General features: G+C 38.9%; 1 protein-coding gene across 3 annotated transcripts in view; it reads left to right on the forward strand.

The window, feature by feature from the left end:
- Nucleotides 1–4,474, forward strand: part of MAPK12 (mitogen-activated protein kinase 12) — a 164,239-nt gene extending 159,765 nt beyond the window's left edge. Inside the window, exons 13-14 of one of the 3 annotated variants that reach the window (XM_075857189.1) lie at nucleotides 1,211–1,246; nucleotides 3,027–4,474. The gene's annotated coding sequence lies outside the window, so the exon portion shown is untranslated. The remainder of the gene's footprint in view (nucleotides 1–1,210; nucleotides 1,247–3,026) is intronic. The other 2 variants (XM_075857188.1, XM_075857190.1) reach the window with 2 other exon arrangements.
- Nucleotides 4,475–6,000: the final 1,526 nt, after the last annotated feature.

Consider the following 6,000-nt stretch of genomic DNA (forward strand, 5'->3'; position numbering starts at 1 on the left):
CCAGCAGAGGCTGTTGTATCTCTGTTTTTGCAGTTTATCTCGAAGTGTTGATCTTTTCTGTCCAGGACGTACATCATGCATCCATTTAGGAGTTCAATATATTATTTAGTTCAGATAATTGCAGTATATTTAGAGAATTGGCTTTAGAAGCACTTGTAATATAAGCAAGGCAATTTTTTTTTCTACTTTTTTTATTTTCTATTGAAATGGATATAAACACAGCCCCGGTGGAGAATATTGTAATTGTGCACTTTTCACCTCCTCTTTTAAGAAACTACGTTTGATAATGATCATAATTGGGGTTGCAAGTGTTGAACTGAATACTTCTGATAATGATGCATTTTGTACAGCGTATTCCATCTAACATTTATAAACAAAGATTTATTGGGTGGGGTTAATTATATTCGTGCAAATGAATACCATAACCTATATTGTACACCCAACTGTAAAGTAGCCATGTCACATGGCTAGTTACATAGTTACATAGTTAGTACGGCTGAAAAGTGAGTGGACACAACTCATGGAATCGTTTGTCTTCACAAACAAGACACTTTAATAACATATAGAGTATCATATATTTGTCAGGCATTGGGAACAAGCGTATAACTTTGATTTACAAACACAGATTAAAATTAATACTCTTTTTGGACAACTCTAAGTTGCCTCAGATCTGGCATAAAAGGAATAACCCATTCCACATTAAGAACATTATGCCAACAGTAATACGTGTAAATGTGACGTGGGGAAACCATGATTTCATTATATCCATCTTGCAATATCTGCCCCTTTAGCGACCAGCATCCCAATGATAAAAAATATTGGAACAGTGGGCAGATCGAAGGCAAATCAATCCATGTTTGGCCCACTTTAAACCTAGTCCTTGCCCTATATTGGGCAATATGATGCCTTGCGTTAAGGGTTAAAATAAAAAACATTTTAATAAGAGACAATTCTGCATATAGAGGATAGGTGGGCACCATAAAAGGAATGAAACTTTTTTTTTTTTTTTTTTCTCCCTTTTATTACTTGTGGTGGATCTCTTTTATAAAATGGTAAAGCTGATTATGAATTTTTGCATACTTGGTTTTACAAATATATTGTACAAATACATTATATACACATTTAATAATATAATTCCTGACTTTTTATGATGGATATACATGCAGTTTTTGCTGAATCATTTTATCTAGATTTTTTCTTTTTGACAAAGCCAGGAGTGCATCCAAAAGGAAGGAAATTTATAATGGTATGGCTTATATTTCTCTCTTAATGCACCTCGAAATACACTTATTTTACGCCTGGAAACAGCTCCCATTGAATTCAATGGGAAATGCGCCGTGTAATTCAGACTAGTCGTATTTTTATGCCACGGAATTCAAATACACCACAGAAAAACATGTCTCGTAAAAGAAATGGCATGTCACTTCTTTGAGGCGATTTTTAACATTTCCAAAAGACTGCCAAAAACGCTTTGAAAAATAAGCCTCATATGCTTGGCAAATCTGCCTCAAAACGCCTGGTTTATAGGAGCTGTTTCTAGGCGTATGCCGAGGCGTAAAATATGCATGCAATTTGCCTGTGTGAACATAGCCTCGGGGTATATCCACACCGGATAGATATGCTGCAAGTTTTTCCGCAGGTAAATCTGTAATAAATAAAAAATTACACAAAATTGTGCGGCGGATTTGCTTTTTGCAGCGATATTCACTGCAGATTTACGTGAAATGTGCTCTTGTGGATATTGAGCAGATTTGCTGTAGTTCTGCAACGAAAAAGCAGTAAAATCCATAACAAATCATTGCTTGCACAATTTTGCTATGGATTTTAAAGGTCCCCATGCAAGTCAATGGGGAAAATACACAGCAAATCCGTGGTTATTCCGCAACATAAATTGACATGCTGCAGATTTACATTTCTGCTTGTACTCTGAGCGGATTTTCTGTTGCGTGTTGGTTAAGATTTATCTACTTCATCTACTTTGCTGCTACTGTAAATTCTGCAGATGGAAAATCTAGTGTATCAATCCCGCGTAGACCTATCCTTATAGTGCATAAATCATCCTAAGCCCTTATGCACACGACAGGGTTTCCCGGCCGTTCAAAAAACTGCATTATCATGGCTGCAGTAGGAACAACAGACCCCTAATGGGGCTATTCACACGACCAATTTTTTTGACGGCCTGGGAAACCCGGCCGTCAAAAAATGGGACATGCCCTATTTTCAGCTGTTCTCCCGGCCGCCCGGCTCCCATAGAAGTCTATGGGGCCGTGTAATACACGCTCGCTCTCTCCTCCTCCCCACAGTTCGATGTGCATGTGAGGAGGAGAAGGGTTTTGTTTTTTTTTTTGCTCCCTGTAGGAGCGGAATCCCCGGTCACCGCTTCGGCAACGCTGTGGCCAGGGATTGGGGATTCCGCTCCAGCAGAAGTCCCTGACTTCACTGTGTCCATATATGGACACCGTGACGTCAGGTACTTCTGAAGCGGAATCCCCGACCCTGTGGCTGCTGTCTCCGCTCCAGGAGAAGTCCCTGACTTCTGGAATGGTGGCGCTATCGACAGACAGGTAGGGTGGGGGTGCTGTGTGCCACTTCCTACAGGGGGCTGTGTGACACTACCTACAGGGGGCTGTTTGGCATTACCTATAGGGGCCTGTGGCAGTATCTACAGAGGGCAGTGTGTTGCAAAAATGTACAAATGAAATTCATCAGATTTTAAAACGGACAGATTTTATCGGCCGACACTCGGACCCTGTCGTGTGAATGAGGCCTAGCAAGACTAGTAAGCAAGAAATGTTTGTGATGTTTTCTTCATTAAAGAGTAGTTATCACAATTCATAGATAAACCATTGTAAGTAGCCACACATATTTTATCTTATACATTATTTCCCCAAGTATGACACCTAGTTTTACAGTGAATCAATTTATCAATATTTTATCCTTTTCATATCTGTATATGCCTCTTGTTTTTTTAGTGTATTTCAATTGAGAGGGATATTAAACAGATTTTCACTTTTTTTTGTCAACAGGCTTGTGAAAAAAAAGGTGCATTGTACATAATGTAAGCAATTTGCTTCAGGCATTCTTTGACTGCAGTGGGCTATATTTTGATATGCTGTTCATCCCAGCAATAAAGCTGGGTATACACATTCTATTCATCAGAAGGTTGGAGCGACATCTGCCATGTTTTTGGTGGTCATCGTTCAAAGGGGCTCTAACTTGTTTTTTAGTTGATTTACTTGCTGATGTAAAAAGAAAAAAAAATGCATGCATGAACTAACAAATATGTACAGCCAAAGCCATACAAATAGCATTGCAGATGACAAACCGTTAAGAAAATCCAACCTTACCATCAACTGAAAAAGTAAAAAATAGTTTGTTCTGAATTATGTCTAACACGCAAACCGTTGAGTAGCCATCATCTTCAGCAGGAAGTTGCATGCAGTAGCTTTGCGTAGGCTGCTTACATGTTCTCCTAAACTAGATCCCAAGAGCTTTGTCATGGCACACTAGTCCCCCTTACCCATCTCCAATGTAAGCGGTGGTCTTTTAGATCCTGCAATTTTGCCATAATTGGTTATCCTAGTCCACAACAGTGCTCAAGCTCCTCCATATCAAAGGGTTTACAATAGAGGTGTGAACAGTTTTTCCAATTGTAATTTTACCCTACAACAAGACAATTACAACATATCTATATAATCTATGGTCTAGAGCTATAGTGCTCTAAAACCAAGATAACCCTAATCACTGTGTGTGTCGCAATGTTATGGCAGAATTTTCAAACCAAAACCCAAAACTGCTTTACTTTCGATACAAAACTGCTTGCTGCGGTTATTTGTTGCGTGGCGCCAGAGAGCATTTGCATTTGTACGTGTTTTTTTTCCAACTTGTACTTGCTTGTAAGACATAATGCCCAATTACTAATTTTACTGGGTAATAATATTTGCATACTTTATTTGATCGTGTCAATATACTCAGGAATAATAAAACAATTGTTGTTTTGCCTTAAATAGATGTACATAGAATGAGAATGGTGTTGTCTTGCATGGTACAAAAAATAAACTCTTTATTACTGAAATGATATCTGTGTATATGATTTTCAATTATTGACGTATAAGCCGTTACATTGTAGAGAATCCATTCCACACAAATACCAATACGAAGTAACAAATCCATAATTACAAACTGTGCGTTCACCTTCCACACAATTGTACAGACCAATGGAAACCTATATTTACATTTCTGTTGATATTTGGAGATCTGAAGATATTTTGTTACCATAAATTAAATAAGTTAATAAAAGGTTGGCAATGCTTCTATAATTTGTCATGGGCCGGAATTGGAACACCAACTTTCCTTACTTGTGACTTCAATAACGCCAGCTTTACATGCTTTGATACCATTTGTTGTCCTCACAACATTTACTGTAAAAACTGTCAGACTATTTTAAAAGGGAAATTAAAAGGCATTTCTAATCTTTCGGAGTGTTGTACGTTTTGTTAGTAAGATCAGCAAATCGCTTAATATAAATGTGAACTCTTGAAGGTCTTGAAATTAAAAAGGTATTACAGTGCAAAACCTTCTAGAAGCGTGGGCCTTTTTGCGTTTTGTCCACAACTCTCTACCATCTTAGCAAATAGAATTATCATCACGTGTAATGAGGCATTTGTACGCTTCCTTCACGATTAGAAGCTGTAGTCGGGCAAGTTGGAGGGAATCCTCTTGAGAGCGCACACAAGTTGTGCTGGTTGACCACCATGGTTCTACAATGTGGGATAAATAGGCATGTTAACTCTGGATTAGAATGACCTACAAAAATTTAATTTATTATTTATGTTTAAACATGAATGTTTTTGTAAGCTCAGGTTTAGTACAGCAAACATGTTTAGGAAACCGTGATAGAACTAATGGGGCAGACAAGTGAAGCAAAGTATGGAAACATTGAAGACAATTGTAAATTAGTTGGGCAGGAGAGTTGCTAGAGGGGGATCCAGCAGTTTTTTTTTCCTAAGGGTCCTATTACACGACCCGACTTGGGCCGTGTAAATAAGCGCCTATCAACGAGACTTCTCGATCTGCGCTCGTTTGTTCCTTTCACAAGGAGCAATGGTTGGTTATGTATAGGAACAAGGGGTCGTTACTTATCTGTTTACACAGGGAGATGTGCTGCCGACATCAATGATTTTTAAATGAGCAGATCTGCCGATGAACGCTCGTTTGCCCAATAATTGGGCCATGTAATAGGGCCTTAAAATGTGGACTATTTGATCAGTTATAAAAGGGGCCATAGGAGAGTGAGGGTATGTTCACACGGCGAAAATCGGAAGCAGAACGCCTACAAACATCTACCCGTTGATTTCAATGGGAAAAACTGCGTTCTGCTTCGATGGGCCGTTTATTTACGTGGCCGTTTTTAAAAACGGCCGCGAAAAAGAAGTGCAGGTCACTTCTTGGGACATTTTTGGAGCCGTTTTTCATTGACTCTATTAACAGCCCCAAAAACGGCCATAAAAAAAACTGTGAAAATCGTGAGTGGCTTAAACGTCTGGATATCAGGAGCGGTTTTCCCTTGAAACCAGCTCCGTATTTTCCGACGTTTTTGAGTGTGCGTGTGAACATACCAGAAGGCTGGATTCGCATGCGGCAGGTTGTTGCAGAAATTTCTGAGACTGAAAATCTGTTCCATTCATCTGAATGGGATTTATGCAGCAAGTGCATGGATTTATGCAAGTTCCGTTCAGATAACTAGAACTGATTTTTAAAGAGGCTCTGTCACCAGATTTTGCAACCCCTATATGCTATTGCAGCAGATAGGCGCTGCAATGTAGATTACAGTAAAGTTTTTATTTTTAAAAAAGAGCATTTTTGGCCAAGTTATGACCATTTTTGTATTTATGCAAATGAGGCTTGCAAAAGTACAACTGGGCGTGTATTATGTGAGTACATCGGGGCGTTTTTACTACTTTTACAAGCTGGGCGTTAGGAATGGGAGTGTATGATGCT

This window comes from Rhinoderma darwinii, chromosome 3 (assembly GCF_050947455.1).
Source record: "Rhinoderma darwinii isolate aRhiDar2 chromosome 3, aRhiDar2.hap1, whole genome shotgun sequence".
Lineage (NCBI taxonomy): Eukaryota > Metazoa > Chordata > Amphibia > Anura > Rhinodermatidae > Rhinoderma > Rhinoderma darwinii.